Raw genomic sequence first — 20,157 nt, forward strand, 5'->3', positions numbered from 1 at the left:
AGCCTGTGTCTCTTAACTGGTGAGTTTAAGCCATTCACATTTAGGGTTATTATTGAGATATGGTTTGTTCTTCTAGCCATATTTGTTTATTGATGTTACTAAACCTGATTTGTTATCCTCTTTGACTACTTTCCCCCCTTTACTGTCCTACCTCCCACTGTTGGTTTTCAATGTTATTTTCCATTTCCTCTTCCTGTAATGTTTTGCCAAGGATTTTTTGAAGAGATGGTTTTCTAGCTGCAAGTTCTTTTAACTTTTGTTTATCGTGGAAGGTTTTAATTTCATCTTCCATCCTGAAGCTTAATTTCGCCGGATACAAGATTCTTGGTTGGAACCCATTTTCTTTCAGTGTTTTGAAATATGTTATTCCAGGATCTTCTAGCTTTGAGTCTGTGTTGAAAGATCAGCTGTTATCCTGATTGGTTTGCCCCTAAATGTAATCTGCTTCCTTTCTCTTGTAGCTTTTAAAATTCTCTCCTTATTCTGTATGTTGGGCATCTTCATTATAACGTGTCTAGGTGTGGATCTCTTATGATTTTGCACGTTCAGCGTCCTGTAGGCTTCTAGGATTTGGGATTCTGTCTCATTCTTCAAGTCTGGGAAGTTTTCTTGTGTTATTTCACTGAATAGACTGTTTATTCCTTTGGTATGGAGCTCTGTGCCTTCCTGTATCCCAATGACTCTTAAATTTGGTCTTTTGATATTGTCCCATAGTTCTTGGATGTTCTGCTCATGGTTTCTTAGCAGACTTGTTGAGCTGTCTATGTTCTTTTCCAGTTGAAATACTTTGTCTTCATTGTCCAATGTTCTCTCTTCTAAGTGATCTACTCTGCTGGTAGTATTCTCAATTGAGTTTTTAAGTTGGTTTATTGTTTCCTGCATTTCTAGGATTTCTATTTGTTTGTTTTTTATTACCTCTATCTCCCTGTGAAATTGATCTTTTACTTCCTGGATTTGTCAATGTGATCTTTCATTGTCTGATTTTGCTGTCTCATGTCTTCCTTGAGACTCCAGATCATCTGAAGCATATATATCCTGAACTCTTTATCTGACATTCCGTCTGTTGCAGCTATTACCTCTTCTAGAGTTGTGTTGACCTGCATTGCTTGTGGTCCTTTCTTTCCTTGTCTTTTCATACTGCTCGCGTTTCTTTCTGCTTGGTGAAACTGTTGTGTTTTTGAAATTTTCCCTCTATTTATTTATATTGCTCTTGTATAGTTGAAAAAACTCCCTTGCAGGGCAGGTAGTGGCTGTGATCCTCCTCCAATTGGGGTGATCTGTCTACCATGCTGGCAGGCTGCTAGGTCTTCTCTGCCCGTCAGTCGCAGGTCTGCCTACCCTGCAGGCGCGTGGGGCAGCTCTGTCACTCCGCAGGTTGCTGGGCCTGACCTGCTGGTGGGTTGCAGGTCCGCCTACCTTGCAGGTATGGGGGAATGGGGCGGCTCCGCCCCTCAGCAGGCCGCTGGGCCTGATCTGCCGGTGGTCACAGTTCCGCCTACCTTGCAGGCACGGGGGAGGGGGCCGGCCTGCCCCTCAGCAGGCCTCTGGACCTGCTCTGCTGGTGGGTTGCAGGTCCGCCTAACCTGCAGGCGCGTGGGGCAGCTGTCCCTCCGCAGGTTGCTAGGCCTGACCTGCCGGTGGGTTGCAGGTCCACTACCTTGCAGGTGCCGGGGGAGGGGGCCCCCAATAATTTTTAAATTTGGACTTTTCATATTATCCCATAATTCATGAATCCTCTGCTCATGGTTTCTTACCATCTTCACTATGGTCAACTTTTTTTTCCCAGGTTATATATTTTGCCTTCAATGTCTGAGGTCCTGTCTTCCAAAGCGATCTATTCAGTTGGAGATGCTTCCTATTGAGTTTTTAAATTGTTTTTATTTTTTTCATTTTTCGATTGACACAACATCTTTATTATGTTGTGCTGAGGATCTAACCCAGTGGTTCGCGCATGCCAGGCAAGCGCGTTACCGCTTGAGCCACATCCCCAGCCCTCCTATTGAGTTTTTAAATTGGTTTACTGTTTCCTTCATTTCAAGGATTTGTGTTTGTTCTTTTCAGAATCTCTATCTCCTTATTAAAGGAATCTTTTGCTTTCTGTATTTGCTTATCTCTATCAAAATGATCTTTGCTGCCTATATTTGCTCTCTTATATCATCCTTTAATTCACAGAAAATTATGTACCTCCTCCACTCCTTCTGTCATTTCTCCTGCTGTTCTGACCATGGGTTCTAATAATGTAGCATCTTTGTTTGGGGCACATACTTGCTTGCTTTTTCATGTTGTTCATGCATCTTCCCTTCCAGCTCTGTGTTTTCAAGGTGTTGCAATTTTTACCCTGTAGGCTTATAGTGTCCCCAAGGAGTTCCAATACCTTTCTTTTTTGTAAATTTATTTTTTTAATACTTGGCAACAGTGGAATGCATTACAATCCTTATTATACATATAGAGTACAATTTCTCATATCTCTGTATACAAATTATGTTCACTCTAATTTATGCCATTAAACAAGTACTCTTTTTTGCATTACAATTCTTAATACACATATATACCACAATTTTTCATATCTCTATGAAAGGTATGTTGTCACCAGATTCAAATCTTCATACATGTATTTTGTATAATGATGTCTAGCATATTCCACCATCCTTGCTAATCTCCTTCCCCCTCCCTTTCCCTCCCCACCCCTCTTCCCTATCTAGAATTAACCTAATCCTCCCATGCTCTCCCTTTCTACCCCAATGTGAGTCACTCCCTTATATCAGAGAAAATATTCAGCATTTGTTTTTTTGGGATTGGCTAATGTCACTTAGCATTATCTTTTCCAACGCCATCCATTTACCTGCAAATGCCATGATTTTATTCTTTTTTAGTGCTGAGTAATATTCTATTATATATAAATGCCAGGTTTTTTTTTTTTTATCTATCCACTGAAGGATAGCAAGGTTGGCCCAGTTTAACTATTGTGAATTGTGCTGCTATAAACATTGATGTGGCTCTGTCCCTGTAATACGCTGTTTTTAAGTCCTTTGGGTATAGTCCAAGAAAAGAAATAGGTGCGTCAAGTGGTGGTTCCATTCCCAGCTTTCCAGGGAATCTCCATACTGCTTTCCAAATTAGCTGCACCAATTTGCAGTCCCACCAGCAGTGTATGAGTGTTCCGCTTTCCCCACATTCTTGCCAACACTTGTTGTTGTGTGTCTCCATAATAGCTGCCATTCTGACTGGAGTGAGATGAATCTTAGAGTAGTTTTGATTTGCACTTCACTAATTGCTAGAATGATGGGAATTTTTTCATATTTGTTGATTGATTGCATGTTCTCTTCTAAGAAGTGTCGGTTCATGTTCTTGGCCCATTTGTTGACTGGGTTATTTGCTTTTTTTTGTTTTGTTTTGTTTTGGGTTTTTTTTGGTGCTTAGCTTGGTGAGTTCTTTATATACCCTCAAGATTAGTGTTTGATATGAAGTATGAGGGGTAAAGATTCACTCCTAGGATGTAGGCTTTCTGTTCACCTCACAAATTATTATTATTATTATTATTTTGCTGAGAAAAAAACTTTTTAGTTTGAATCCATCCCATTTGTTGATTCTTGTGCTATAGGTTTCTTATTAAGGAAGTTTGGACCTAACCCACATGATGAAGATTAGAGCCTACTTTTTATTCTGTTAGCTGCAGAGTCTCTGCTTTAATTCCTAGGTCCTTGATCCACTTTGAGTTTTGTGCATCTGAGTTTTATATTGTCTAATATAAGATAATTGTAGTTTTGTGGGTCAGTCTGTTTCCTCTATTCTGTACCATTGGTCTACCCTCCTTTTTTGGTTCCCGTACCATGCTGTTTTTTTTGTTTTGTTTTTGTTTTTTTTTTTTTGTTTTTACTATTGCTCTGTGGTATAGTTTAAGGTCTGGTATAGTGATGCCACCTGTTCTGCTCTTCCTGCTTAGAATTACTTTAGCTATTCTGTGTCTTATTTTTCCAGATGAATTTCATGATTGCTTTTTCTATTTCTATGAGCAATGTCATTGGGGTTTTTATTGGAATTACACTAAACCTGTATAGTTATTTTGTTAGTATGGTAATTTTGATAATTCTGCTTATCCAGGAGCAAGGTACATCTTTTCATCTTCTAAGGTCTTCTTTGATTTCTTGCTTTAGAGTTCTGTAGTTCTCATTGTATAGATCTTTTACCTCTTTTGTTAAGTTGATTCCCAAGTACTTTATTTTTTTGAGGATATTGTGAATGGGTAGTTTTCCTCATTTCCTTCTCAGAGGACTTGTCAGTGATATACAGAAATGCCTTTGATTTATGTGTGTTTATTTTATATCCTGCTACTTTGCTGAATTCATTTACTAGTTCTAGAAGTTTTCTGGGTCTTCTAGGGATAGAATCCAATTGTCAACAAATAGTGCTAGTTTAAGTTCTTCTTTTCCTATACTTTTCCTTTAATTTATTTCTTCTAATTGCTTTGGACAGTGTCTCAAGAACTATATTGAATAGAAGTGGTGAGAGGGGGCATCCCTGTCTTGTTCAATTTTTAGAGGGAATGCCTTCAGTTTTTCTCGATTGAGAATGATGTCGGCCTGAGGCTTAGTGTAGTGTAGACAGCCTTTAGAATGTTGAGATGTCCTGTTATCCCTATTTTTTATAGTGTTTTGAACATGAAGGGGTGCTGTATTTTTGTCAAATGCTTTTCTGCATCTATTGGGATGATCATATGGTTCTTGAAGTCTGTTGGTGTGATGAATTACATTTATTGATTTCTGTATTTTGAACCAACCTTGCATCCTGGGGATGAATCCCACTTGATCATGGTGCATGATATTTTTGATATGTTTTTGTATTCGATTTGCCAGAATTTTTTTGAGGATTTTTGCATTTATATTCATTAGAGATATTGGTCTGAAGTTTTCTTTCTTTGAAGTGTCTTTGCCTGGTTTGGGGATCAGGGTGATATTGGCCTCGTGGAATGAATTTGGAAGTACTCCCTCTTTTTCTATTGCCAGAAATAGGTTGAAGAGTATTGGTATTACTTCTTTAAAGGTCTAGTAAAACTTGGCTGCATATCCATCCAGTACTTGGCTTTTTTGGTTGGGAATCTTCTGATGGCTTCTTCTATTCCCTCACTTGATATTGGTCTGTTTGAGTCAGGAAGATATAACACAACTTAATCTGGGCAGATCACATGACTTAAGGAATTTATTGATGCCTTCACTATCTTCTATGCTATTAGAAATTATTTTAAAACCATATACTCTAATTATTGTTTGTATTTCTGTAGTGTCTGCTGTGATATTGCCTTTTTTATGACTTCTGGTAATTTGATTTCTCTCTGTCTCTTTGTTAGCATGGCTAAGGGTCTGTCAATTTTATTTTTTTTCAAAGAACCAACTTTTAGTTTTCTCAATTTTTTAAATTGTTTCTTTTGTTTTAATTTAATTGGTTTTAGCTTTTTTTTCTTGTTTTCTACTGTTTTACTGCTGATTTTTTTCTTTTTCTAGGGCTTTGAGATGTAATGTGAGGTCATTTATTTGTTGGCTCTTTCTATTAAGGAATGAACTCCATGCAATGGATTTTCCTTAGTGCTGCTGTCATAGTGTCCCAGAGATTTCAATATGTTGTGTCTGTATTTTCATTTATAAGAATTTTTTAATCCCCTCCTTTAGGGAGTACTGCAACTCTACAAGATGAAATGTTAAAGTTGTACAAACTAGGGATATCTGGGCATTGTTTTAGTATTCCTATGTCCTTCCTGTACCTTAATTTTTGCAAATTACAAACAACAATATATAATTTACATAAATATTCCCCAAATAGAACTTGACTAAACATATGAAATAATCCATGGAGACGATGTAGCATTATTTACCCAATAGAATGTTTTGCTATATTTGATCCATTAGCAAAGTGAATAATGGGAGGTATGTGACCTAATAATGTTAACCTTGTCATGCATTTAATGATATTAAGAAATTCACTTTATTTAGTAACAAATTGCATCCGTAAGGCAAATAAGTAAAAAATCCTCTGTAAAACGGGCATGGTGGTCCATGTCTGTGACCCTAGGGACGTGAGAAGCTTTGAAAGTTAAAAACCATACCTTGGTGAGGCCCTAATCAACTTAGCAAACCGTATCTTTAAATAAAAATGAAAAAAAAAATCTGGGGATGCAGTTTACTGATTAAGTGTCCTTAAGTTTAAGTACAAAAATAAAAACTAAAAATTTAAATTTCATATAAACCTTAAGAGACTTCTGCAATAATCAACAATGAGAATTATGTTTTCTCCAGCTGTGAAAACTGAGAATATGTAGTAATTTTTTGATTTATAGTAAAATTATATCCTTTTAGGGATGCACTATTCTATATTTGTATTTCCTTATTTCTACAATATCAGCTAAAGATGTTAAGAAAATTTTCAGCCAATGTCAAAAGCAATTACCCATTTTCTACATTTAAATGATTTTTTCCCTCCTAGGTCCCAAATACTTCAAGGAATGGGCTATAGATAAGTATAAAAATTTGTAGTAAATTTCTTGTCAAGGTGTTTTTGTAAATATTTTGCTGTTATCTAAGGTACATACTTTGGACAAATGGTATTCCACATTTTCTACAGGTATGAGGTAAGAAACTGAAAAATGTCTGAAATTTGAATACAGTCTTGGACACATACTTTGGAGGATTTATACCATATAGAAACCCAGTGTTTCAAAAATGTTTGATCAATGTCCAAAAGCTTTGCAAAAATTTTTCCACATGTCCTCTTACTTGTATGAATTCTGAGGTTTTGAGTAGGGTGTGAACAACTGTTGGAGACTGACACCTATTTTACACTTGTATAATTTCTGTGCTATCATCTCTGGTGTGAAATAGTGTTGAATCAACCATTATTTCACAGTAGTTCATCGTTAAAGACACGGATGCAATGTTTTCCTTGTAAAACTTCTCTCCAGTATACTCTATAATGTTACTAAGATGTGATCTTCAATTTTAAAAGGTTTGCCATTCTTCACATTTATAGGACTTCTCTCTAGGATGGGTTTTCTGGTGTCGAGTAAGTGATGATTGTTGATGAAAATCCTTGCCACATTCTTCACATTTGTATGGCTTCTTACCAGTATGAATCCTCTTGTGGCAACTAAGACGTGAGATGCTATTAAAAGCTTTGCCACACTCTTCACATTTGTAGGGCTTCTCTCCAGTGTGGATTCGCTGGTGCTGAGTAAGTGATGATGATTGATTAAAACTCTTGTCACACAACTTACATTTGTAGGGCTTCTCTCCAGTATGAATCCTGTTGTGGCAATCAAGATTTGAGTTTCTATTAAAACTCATGCCACACACTTTACATTTGTAGGGCTTCTCTCCAATATGAATTCTCTGGTGATTTTTAAGGCTTGGTTTTTGACTGAAAGCTTCGCAAAATTGTTTACATATGTGGGGCATCTCTCCAGTGTATGTCCACTAGTGACAAATAAGATTGGAGCTTTTATTTGAAGTTTTTTCACATTCTTTACATGGCATATCTCCTGTATGAACACTGTGATGTTGAATGAAGTTCTTCAGTGTGTTGCATTCTTCACATTGGTAGGTCTTCGCTGCAGAATAAATTTTTTGGTGTTGAGTAAGAGTTGAACAATCTTTTAAGGCTTTGCTAGACTTTTTACATTTACATGTCTTCAGTATAAAACTACTGAAGTTTAACAAGTTGTAACCTTTCACTAAAGGTTATTCTGCTTTCTTTTAAATTTGTAGGGTTTATCACTGTCAAAGTATCTGCTGTGTTTAAGGAATATATGAAAGCATCGGCTTGCTCAACATCTTCTAAACTTATAGGGCTCTCCTTCTCTATAGATTCTCTTGTATTGAGCAAGCTCTGCACTGTCATTAAGAGCCCTTTCACATACCTCACACTTGCACGTTTTGTCTTGACTATGAATATTTGGATGAGTAATAGCTTCTGAGCACTGAAGCAAGACTTTGCCACATTTTGGCAAATTTCCTTTAGAAAATGACTAGGAGTTTCTCTATATTCGTAATTTTTATCAGCAATGTAAATATCGTGGTAATTACTCAGGGTAGAGACATGGCTAATGGTGTTACTTTATAACATTATCTATATAGTGCACTTTCCAGAAATCTGGATCAGAATTGTCATTGAGCAATAGTGGGGAAGTAGGAACCTTTCTACAATTCTTAATATTGTGTACTTGGGCACAAGGAGAAATAACTGTTTTGTTGCAGAAAAATGGACATTTTGTAAAGAAACTCTCCAAAGTATCACTTTAAGTAATTTGTCTTAAATATCTTCTCTGTGTGAATGTTTGACTGGAAGATTAATTCAGTGCTACATTAATAATTGGCCAAGTTAAAAACTGATGCATGGACCATATTTCTTTTCAAATTTTCCACATTTACTTTCAGAGGAAATATAGTCTTTAAAATGACTGTTGTATATTCTTAAAGACATATAAAGCTCCTCAAAAGTAAGTGGAATAAATTGAATTTTTTTTCAGATATTAATTGTTCCTGGTGTGTTTTGACAATATAATTTTTATCATAAATAGGGACTACTAATTGGTTTTGTCTATTATAATATGATTTTTGAACTTTACTCTCACCTATATTTTCCCATGGTTTTCTTAGTTGTAAATGGTCAAGGTCACTCTTTCCATATCTTCCTTCTCTCTTTTATTCCCTGCTCTGGTAAAATTTCTTGAGGATGATGAGAAGTCATGGCTGAAATAAATAAAAATAACCATCTTGTTTACTTATGGTACGGGGCTGAGCATATTTTGCAAACATAGGAAATTACAGCAATAAAGGAACATCAGCAGGGGAGTGGATTGTTAAATCCAAGTCCATCGTTACTGCAGAAATATATAAATCAAATAAAAATGTACACAGGAAATTACTTTGAGAACTTTCCAAACCATCTTAATGTTCACAGTATCCAAGATGAGTACATTCCTATGTAGAGTAATATAGTAGTGGAAGACAAATTGTGTTTCACAGCCTTTCCTCCTTCACAATATATTTTAAAAATCTACCAACTTTCTTCTGTTTCATTTTAAAAAAAGAAAAATATGAAACATGCAAATATTTGGGGACTGTTCAAAAAGGGATTCCTGCTTACCAACAACAAAAAACATGGCTAAATCAACTTTAAGTTATGAATTACTCAAAGGGAATAGTAAATTATTTAAAAGAAGTTTACTGAACTAAACCAACACACACAAAAATAAAGTTTAGTCAAGAATTGTTAATAGTAATAAGCAGAGAATGTGTATTTAAAGTCTTTCTTTAGAAAGTGTCGGAAAGAGTCAGGGGTGGTTGTACACAGCAACATAGGAGGTTGAGCCAGAGGATCCAAATTTCAAGGCCATTCAAAGTAAAAAATGCAAAGTGCTAAATCACCCTTAAGTTCTCTTTCTGGTACTAGTAAACACATTGCAGAAAAGAAGAAAAATAAAACATCCAAGTAGCTCAATTATCTCCAAGTTTTAAAACTCAGACTATTGAGAGCATCCAAGAGAAAAGGATGGGTCACCTAGAAATGTGTAACTATATAATTGTGAAATCCTTAGTCGAAACTTCACAACACACAAAGGAATTCAGGGCTATTTTCAAGGGATGAAATAATAAAATTTTCAACCAAGACATCATATTCACAGCTACTATCTTTCAAAAGAGAAGGAAAATGAAGACTTTAAATACATAAAAATGCACACACTACTCATCAACACTAGATCTGTTCTCCACAAAGTACAAAAGGTAATCCTTCATACTAAAATGTGTGTACAGCAACACAAGTCATATGAAATTCTAAACATTTCTTGGCCCAAACAATTTTATTTTATTGTAATGATGGGTCTCAAAACATGTAATTTTGCAATAGAATTTGGAAGACAAAAGCATAAAAAGGAAACTGTTGATAGGCATATATACCTGTAACAATAATTTTGAAAGGACACATAAATATATTCAATTTTTAAATAAAGTGAAGTCAAGTTGGTACTCAAAGTATGAGTAGGAGATTCTTTATTTTTAGGATGTTTTTTTGTTGTTGGCAAATGCAAGATGACAAAATTCTGATCAAAACAAACCTTGGCTATCTAAATTAATTCTAAAAATTACAACTGTAGGTGTATTCCAGAGGATACTCTAAGTCTAAGGACACACACATGCTGAAAGCAAAGGGATATAAGAATGACACATACAAAAGTGACTGAAGAAAACCTAGGCTGTCTATTATAGTACACAAAACATAGTTTAAGACAGTTACAGGACACAGAAGATGTTTTACATTTTAAAAAACCTTTAAGAGGCAAAATAGAGAAAAGGAACCTTTCCCTAGGTTCTGAATTAAGAGCAAATACATTCACAGTGAACATCCTACTTCCACACACACAAAGAAAACATTGAGAGAGTTGAATGAAAACCAAGAATCACTGTCATCCTAGGAGACATCAATCCCCACTTACTGAAAAGGGAAGTAAAATGGTGAAGTAAAACAGTGAAGCAAAATGGTAATTGCAAAGCATAAGACTTTGAAAATATTTTGAAACTATTGTAGACTAATTTAATCCCTGTTCTTAATCACAAATGGGATATTATGCTGGATAGACAAATTTTATGCATTAAAACAAAGGTTAATTAATATTTAAGTGATAGTTATTTTGTAACCAACACGGAATAAAAATTTGAAGTCAGTAGGAATGTTCAAAAATCCCTAAATATGTGTCAGTTGATTAAAAACAGCATGCCCAAGAGTGTTCAAAGAATTGAAAGATAACTTTAAGTAGTATAAACATCTTTTAATTTTATCTAAAGGCTCCAGGTAATATTCATCAAACTCCCATTGTTAAATTTTCTTCTACAGAGAGAAAAATTAAATTGTTATGAATATCCCCCAAAATGCAAATAAAATTAGAAGAATATTTTCCTGCTAAAAAAAAAAATACTAAAAGTTACAGCGTTCAATTGTAAATGCAGACATGGAGTCAGGTAGACAGACTTTTGAGTGAGTGTGGTAATAAGCCCTGACATCAATAGCAAATTAAAAACATTGAACACCAGTGTTGTACAATGTTATTCAACAGAGCCATCATGGGGGATGCAAACCAAATATCCCTTAAACTATAGAACTTTGAAGTGAAAGAATTTATTCTAACTATATATCTTACAAAATGTATGTACACTTGGTTAACTGAAATATGTCACTGCAGAATTATAACATCTCTAAATTAAAAAAGAAGCTTTCTGAAAAAAAGAATGTTTTTGTGATGGGGAGACAGAAATGAGCCCTTGCTTCCTAGGAATTGATTTTTTTTGAGATGTAAACTTTTTAGAGATACATTGCATAACAATTTGAATTAATGTTACCGAACATTTAAAATTTTGGAGACGGTAAGTTTTATTGTGTGGTTTTGACTACAATGAAAGTTAAGATAAAGAGAACTGCAACATTTCTCAAAGCTACATTTAAAATAATGTGGTCTTTATGCTATAAATAAGAACAAACTCGTCCACATACAAATGATGGGCATGCATGTAATCTCAGCTACTAGGAAGTCTGAGGCAGGAGAATTGCAAATTCAAGACATCCTTAATTACTTAGTGAGAACGTCTCTCCAAATTTGAGTGAAAAGGAGCTTGGGGTGTAGTTCAGCATTCGAGTATCACTGCCATTAATCCCCTTTACATTTACATATAGGAAACTTCAATTTCCATGTACATGGGCAGAATGAAAAGCCAATCAAGATAAAATACAAGTCATAGACAAAAGAGGCTTAATATTTATACAAGCAAAAGCACACATAACATTACTGGCAATACAAACAAGAGTCGTGCATAACTTAATTTGTGAAGCAACTAACTGATATGAGGAATCCCAGTCTATAACATGGATCCTACTGTACACAAGCTAAGAAAAAAACCCAACCAACCAAACTGTAAATATCCATTGATGTAGTTGAATAAGAGGATTTGTAAAATAATACAACTTACACCAACTCTCAAAAGAGCAGTCTTTTTCCATCTTGACTTTCATTCCATGGCAGATAATTTCACAGAAAATCCATTACACGTGTTCAGAAAGAACTCTGATGAGGAAGTTTTAGTGAAAAAAAAGTTATGCTCACCCACAAAGACCAGGTTGCTGTAGGTCTCCAAAATCACTTCTCTATATAAATTCTGCTGAGCAGGATCCAGGCATTCCCATTCCTCCTCAGAGAAATCAATAGCCACATCCCCGAATGTCAATGGCTCCTGAAATAAAAATTGGTAGGTCATATTTCTCTCTCTCTCGCTACATGTCTCTTTATCTATCTCTCTACCTCTCTCTACAGAGAGAGAGATGGAGAGAGACAGATGTAGAGACACACAGATGCAGAGAGAGAGATGTAGAGATGTAGAGAGACGGACAGAGAGGTGTAGAGAGGCAGAGAGAGAGAGAGAGATGGAGATGGAGAGACAGACACAGACACAGGGACAGATGTAGAGAGAGGCAGAGAGAGAGATACAGAGACAGACACGCAGAGAGAGAGATGTAGAGATGCAGAGAGATATAGAGAGAGATGTGGAGAGACAGATGTAGAGAGACAGAGACAGATGCAGAGAGATGTAGAAATGTAGAGAGATGTAGAGACACAGAGACAGATGTAGAGATGGAAGATATAGAGACAGAGACAGATGCAGAAATGTAGAGATGGAGAAATGGAGAGAGATGGAGAGACAGATGGAGAGATGGAGAGAGACAGAGACAGATGTAGAGATGCAGAGAGACAGACAGATGTAGAGACAGAGAGAGAGATGTAGAGAGACGTAGAGAGAGACAGAGAGATGCAGATGCAGAGACAGAGATGCAGAGACAGATGTAGAGACAAAGATATGGAGAGAGACAGACAGATGTAGAGATGAGACAGAGACAGATGGAGAGATGTAGAGATGCAGAGAGATGTAGCGAGACAGATGTAGAGAGACAGAGAGAGATGCAGAGATGCAGAGACACAGATGGAGAGAGACAGAGATGTAGAGAGACAGATGTAGAGACACAGAGAGACAGAGACAGATGTAGAGAGACAGAGACATAGAGACAGAGACAGACAGAGATGTAGAGAGACAGATGGAGAGAGACAGACAGATGTAGAGAGATGTAGAGACAGACAGATGTAGAGAGACAGATGTAGAGAGAGATGTAGACACAGATGCAGAGAGACAGAGAGATGTAGAGATACAGATCCAGATGTAGAGAGATGTAGGGAGAGACATAGAGAGACAGATGTAGAGAGAGAGATGTAGAGAGACAGAGACAAATGTAGAAAGATGGAGAGACAGACACAGATGCAGGCAGAGACGTAGAGACAGAGGTAGAGAGACAGATGCAGAGAGAGAGATGTAGAGACACAGATGCAGAGAGACAGAGAGAGATGTAGAGACGCAGAGACGTAGAGACAGAGACAGAGACAGATGTAGAGACACAGAGACAGATGCAGAGAGACAGAGAGACACAGACAGAGATGCAGAGATGAGAGACAGAGAGAGATGTAGAGACAGACAGATGCAGAGAGACAGATGTAGAGATGCAGAGACAGAGACGTAGAGAGAGACAGATGTAGAGATGCAGAGAGACAGAGACGTAGAGAGAGAGAGATGTAGAGACACAGATGCAGAGAGACAGATGGAGAGATGTAGAGATGGAGAGAGACAGAGACAGAGAGAGAGATGTAGAGACAGATGTAGAGACGCAGAGACGTAGAGACAGAGAGAGACACACAGAGATGCAGAGATGAGACAGAGAGAGATGTAGAGAGACAGAGAGACAGAGATGTAGAGACAGATGTAGAGATGAGATGCAGAGAGACAGAGAGAGACACAGAGACAGAGATGTAGAGAGAGATGTAGAGATGTAGAGACACAGAGACAGATGCAGAGAGACAGGGAGAGAGATGTAGAGAGACAGATGTAGAGAGATACATAGAGAGAGGTAGAGAGGGATACAGAGAGAGGTAGATGAAATCATGGCATTTGCAGTAAATGGATGGTAAGTGAAGTTAGCCAACCCCCTAAAAAAACAAATGCCAAATATTTTCTGACATGAGGAGGCTGATTCAAAGTGGGGTAGGGAGGGGGAACAGGGGTGGGAGGGAAGAAGAGGGGGCAGGGGGTTATCAAGGATGGTGGAGTATGATGGACATCATCATCAGCCAAAGTACATGTATGAAGACATGAATTGGTGACAACATACTTTTTATACAACCATAGATAAGAAATTGTGCTGTATACAGTAATAAGAATTGTAATGCACTCTGCTGTGATTTGTTTTTTAAAATCAATAAAAATAAAATAAATACACTTCAGCCTGCATGAGGATCAAGGAAGAATCTTTTCAACCACTCACCTCTTGGTGCATTAAAATGCATTAAATTGCATTTTTGTTCTAGAGGTCAGCTGCAGGAAGAGCAGGAATATATGTGGATTTCAATAATGATACCTACTGGGATATACTTGGGTGAAACACGAGACAGAACATTGATGGTAGGGAAGGTGCAGAAAATCTGGGAGGAAGAAAGTTATCATGAAAGCAATCGAAATTCCCTCAAGCTCAGCAGGTAGTAGCTGTGATGAAATGTCAATCCCAGCCCAATTCTTCCTAGGTTAACACAGACCCTCACTTCGTGCATGGGAATACTGCTCATCAGCAGTCTAAGAAATGAAAGAATGGGCTGGGGATGTGGCTCAAGCGGTAGCGCGCTCGCCTGGCATGCATGTGGCCTGGGTTCCATCCTCAGCACCACATACCAACAAAGATGTTGTGTCCGCCAATAACTAAAAAATAAATTAAAAAAAAAAGAAATGAAAGAATGATCAAAATCATTATTGGAGAAAATGCCCATTTACTGAGGAACAGCTCTGCATATTTATAGAGCCGGGGGTAGTTTGACAGTTATGACAGTTAGGTTGAATGGTTTGACAGTTGCCATGGAGAGCTTTCTGATTGGTGGGTAAGGATCATGTGAGACAGCAAGGCTAGTCCGATTGGTGGGTAAGGATCATGTGAGCCAGCAGGGCTCACCATTGGACGGCTCTTCTTGGGGGATGGGGAAGTTAGTCTTTGGAGCCAGGGAGACTCCCAACAATAAATATTTACCCAAATTTAATATCCTACACAATGTATTTTGTTTGCAATGTACATTTTAATCTAAAAGATCACAATTTTTTACTTCAATATTGGTTATTTAATTTTTTTTGCATTTTTATGATTTTTAGAGTCAGCTGGATAATTTTTACAAAATGACTTTTGGGTTTTGGCTTAATTATATTGAATCTGCAGACCCACTATGAAATATTGTGGTTTTAACAAAATCCAACTTTTGATCATTGGATATTAGCCGTTTTCCAATTTTGTTTCCGTAGGTGTTTTTTGTTTTTGTTTTTGTTTGTATTTTACTTTCACCTTTACATTGCAGTGAACAGTTCTTAATACTTTTATTTTAAATTACTTTTTCCTATATTTGTGAATGAATTTATGCCTCAATTTTAACACTGCCCATTGCTAGTATGTATAATTTACATGACTTAATGTTGAGCATTTAACCAATGACATAATTGAACCAATTTAAGTCTTATGTTTCATTAGTGTATGGAAATTGCTTAGAAACATATAAACAATAGAATCATCTGCATGTGCTGACTTTTGATGTATAAAATCCTATTCAATGTTCTCAGAACAATATTTAGAAGTCAGAAAACCATACTTTTTTTTTTTCTAAAACTAAATTGTGAAACACTTAGGTTCTCACTATTAAATATGAAAACAGTTCTTATCTGTCCTTTAGTAGATGGAAAAAGAATTTTTCTCTGGTCTTATTTGGCCATAGGTTTTACAGTAATTTGGTAAGTGATCTGGCAAAAACTTTTCTCTGATTTTTTTTTTTTTGAAACTGACCATATTGTCCCTCTTGGTCATGAAATCCAATCTTTCTTTTTGTTGTTATTCTCAGTTTGCTAGGGGTTTGACTATCTGGGTCAACATCTATAGGAGGATGGTCTGCCATTTCTATTCTTATGCTGTGTTATCTGGTAATTCTGGCTTCACAGAAAGAATTAGTCCATTTTCTTCTATTTTTAGATGTCATCATGAATTTCTGTTACTGATTCCTTATTACATATTTGGTAGAAATGAACTGTGAAAGCGTCTTTTAAAAATGATTGCTGTTTGGATTTTTGGTGGGTGGATTTTGCGAGCTGGGTTTTTGCCAGGTTGGCCTCACATTCCTTAGCCCAAATCCTCCTCCTGCTGTAGCCTCACAGGTAGCTGGGACTAGTGGCATGGCTCCCATATCAGCTTTTCAGCTGCTCAAAAATATTGGCAATTAAGTTAAATGTTGATTTGTAGGTCTACTTTATATTTCTTCACATCTGGGTCTACTCATGTTTTCTATTGATTCCTGAGGTAATTTTCAAAGTTCATGATTATCTTGCAATTTATCTATATTTGGTTGTTTTCCAGGCTCGCGACTTTCTTGGCGATTAAGGTGGAATGACGAGCAAGCACAATGTGGGGAAATGAGAACCTGGCATTTTGTGAATTGACCAAGGTCTCAGGATGCCCTGTGCAGGACGGAGAGTGTGCACCCATAATACTGTGAGACAAATGAAGCAGAAAAGCTAAATTATCATTTTATTTAGCCTTGTAAGTGATCTTGAGTCACTTTTATGTCTTTACACACTTGTTTAATCTTTAGGGCAGAATCTAAGTATTTTACCATATTTAAATTAGGTTATTAAAGGTAATTTTTTGGTGAGGTATGTAAGTTAACACCAAACAAAAACCACCCAACAAAAACAATCCTTGTATCTTCCTTTGATATTCTTTTTCTCTTTTCTCTCTCCCTCTTCTTCCACCCTCACATCCAACATTTGTAAAACCAAGAATTTCTCATGGATTAGGCTACTGAGGTCTGGGAGGTGTGAATAGTACACTACAGTTGTGTTGTATATTATTTTATCTCCTATTTCTACATTTTTAATTTTTATGTTTGTTTTTTGTTCTCTCTACTGTCTTCCCACCTACATGTCTTCTCAAAAATCACTTTCTCTCTTTTCTCCTGCTAGTATCCAACTTCTTTAGATTTCTCTTTCACCCTTCCTAAGATCTAATAACTCTGTGTCCTCACCTCCTAACCCCTCAACATCTCATCCTACACCCCATTCCTGGTTCTCTCTTTGTCCACACTAGAAACTGCAGATCCTTTTGCAAACATATTGTTTATATTGTAGATAAGGATTGAACTCGCCTTTTCTGTATATTGTGACAAAGCCATGAACACCTTAATAAGAGCTATTTGATTTAAAGCTGCATATTGTTTGGTATTCACAGTTCCAATACAATCTTCCACTTAAAGGAGAGGTTTTGGAATCTGTTAGGGCACTATAAGCCTATAGGGTAAAAACTGTAACCCCTTCTAGCTGTGTTTTCAAGGCAAGATGCATGAACAACATGAAAAACCACGGGAAGAATGTGCCTCAAACAACGATACTACATTATTGGAATCCATGGTCAGAACAGCAGAAGAAATTACAGAGAAGGGGTGGAGGAGGTACATTACAACAGATCGACACCAAGGCACATTATACTGAAAATGCCTAGCGTACAGAATAATAGAGAATTTTTAAAGCCACAGAGAAAGGAATCCGATTACTTATGGGGAAAACTAATTAGGATGTGTGCTGACTTCTCAGCTGAGACCCTGAAAGCTACAAGATCCTGCAACAAGTTATACGAAGCTCTATAAGAAAATGGATGCCAACCAAGAATCATATCCGGCTAAATTAAACTTTAGATTTCAATTTAAATGTTATTATGACAATAAAAAACTTCCATGATACACAAAAGTTAAAAAAAATTACAGCTAGAAAGCCTGCTGTACAGCACATCCTTGGCAAAATATTCCATGAGGAGGAAACGAAAAACAATGAAAGTCAGAAAATGTGGGTATCATTCTAAAGGAAAAGCCTATCAAAGAGAAACCAAGTTAAGTAAAATACCAAAAATAAACAAAAATGACTGGGAATACAAATCTTGTCTCAAAAATAACCCCGAACGATCATTTCTAAAACTCAGCAATCAAAAGACAGACTGGCAGATTGAATGAAAAAAAGAAGACCCAACAATATGCTGCCTTCCAGAGACTCGTCTCACAGGAAAAGACATCCACAGCCTGAAGGTGAAAGGTTGGGAAGAATCTTACCACTCACATGGACTGTGGAGGCAAGCAAGGGTTTCCATCCTTATGTCAAATAATGTGGACTTCAAGTGAAAGTTAATCAGAAGGGATAAAGGAGGACACTACATACTGCTTAAGGGAACCACACACCAACAAGGCAGAACAATGAGAAATATACATGCCCCAAACAAATGGAGCATCTATGTTCAAACAAACTCTTCTCAAGTTCAAGAGTCAAATAGACCACAACACAATAATTCTTGGTGACTTTAACAAATCTCTCTTACCCCTAAATAGATCTTCCAAACAAAAGCCAAACTATAGAACTCAATAAAACCATCAATAACTTATATTTCACTAACATATATAGAATATTTCATCCTTCAACAAGCAAAGACACTTTCTTCTCACCAGCAAATGGATTCTCTAAAATAGACCGCATATTATGCCACAAAGCAACTCTTAGCAAATACAAGAAAATAAAGGTACTACCCTGCATTCCATCAGACCTTAATGGAATGAAATTAGAAATCAATGATAAAAATAGAAGCTACTCCAACACCTGGAGACTAAATAATATGCTAGTGAATGAACAATGGGTTGCAGAAGACATCAAAGAGGAGATTAAAAATTCTTAGAGTTGAATCAGAATACAGATACAATATATCAAAATCTCCGGGACACTATGAAGGCATTATTAAGAAAAGTTCATTGCATGGAGTTCATTCCTTAAAAAAAGAAAAAGTCAACAAATAAATGACCTAAAATCACATCTCAAAGAACTACATGGAAAAAAAAACCCAAAACAAATCAACACCCAAAGCAGTAAAGGAAGAAAACAATTAAAATCAGAGTTGAAATCAATGAAATTGAAACAAAAGAAGCAATTTAAAAATTGACAAAATGGGAATGGAACCACCATTTGACCCAGCTATTCCTCTCCTCAGTCTAAACCCAAAGGACTTAAAATCAGCACACTACAGGGACACAGCCACATCAATGTTTATAGCAGCACAATTCACAACAGCTAAACTGTGGAGCCAACCTAGATGCCCTTCAGTGGATGAATGGATAAAAAAATGTGGCATATATACACAATGGAATATTACTCAGCAATAAAAGAGAATAAAATCATGATATTTGCAGGTAAATGGATGGCGTTGGAGAAGATAATGCTAATAAAGTTAGCCAATCCCAAGACAAATGCAGAATGTTTTCCTGATATAAGGAGGCTGACTATAGTGGGGTAGGGAAGGGGAGCATGGGAGGAATAGGTGAATTCTAGATAGGGGAAAGGGGTTAGCAAGGATGGTGGAATGTGATGGACATCATTATCCAAAGTATATGTATGAAGACTTGAATTGGGTGTCAACATACATTATATACAGAGATACAAAAAATGTGATATATATACGTATTAAGATTTTTATGCAAAAACAAGAGAATAGCATTATGTTAGATTAGGCAGAGGGAAGTGAAAGGAGGGGAAGCCAGGGGCTATGGGGATAAGAAAGATAGAGTGAAACTGACACTGTTACCTTATGTATGTATGTGGCTGTATGACCCATGTGATTCTGCAATATGTATACTCAGAAAAGTGAGAAATTATATACTTTGATATATCATACATAGATGATATATAAGTGCATTCTACTCTAATGGATAACTAACTAAAAGAAGTTTCTTTTAAAAAAGACCCCAGTAGAGCCAATGGTGCAAGTCCACAATGGCTGGAGAATCAACTATTCAAAGAGCTTGGAGCATAAGCCCGTGACGGCTTCTCTTGCTTTTTTTCCCCCCAAACCAAACCAAATCAAAATATGTATGTTCATTACAGGTATCCCCCATGCTTTCTGACTCAGCCTTCTGGAAGCACACTCACAGACACCTGCAGAGATCTTCCACACCAATTCTCTGGGTATCTCAATCCA

The 20,157-nt window shown here is 36.7% G+C and overlaps 1 long non-coding RNA gene across 1 annotated transcript in view; it reads right to left on the reverse strand.

Annotated features, from left to right (window-relative positions):
- Positions 1–2,886: 2,886 nt before the first annotated feature.
- The window catches only part of LOC120891655 (uncharacterized), a 55,418-nt gene continuing 38,147 nt past the window's right edge, over positions 2,887–20,157 (reverse strand). The window contains exons 2-4 of the long non-coding RNA XR_013431268.1: positions 12,140–12,266; positions 8,618–8,735; positions 2,887–7,594 (exon numbers count right to left, since the gene is read on the reverse strand). This is a non-coding gene — a long non-coding RNA (uncharacterized LOC120891655). The remainder of the gene's footprint in view (positions 7,595–8,617; positions 8,736–12,139; positions 12,267–20,157) is intronic.

The sequence above is a fragment of the Ictidomys tridecemlineatus genome, chromosome 16 (assembly GCF_052094955.1).
Source record: "Ictidomys tridecemlineatus isolate mIctTri1 chromosome 16, mIctTri1.hap1, whole genome shotgun sequence".
NCBI classification, from domain to species: domain Eukaryota; kingdom Metazoa; phylum Chordata; class Mammalia; order Rodentia; family Sciuridae; genus Ictidomys; species Ictidomys tridecemlineatus.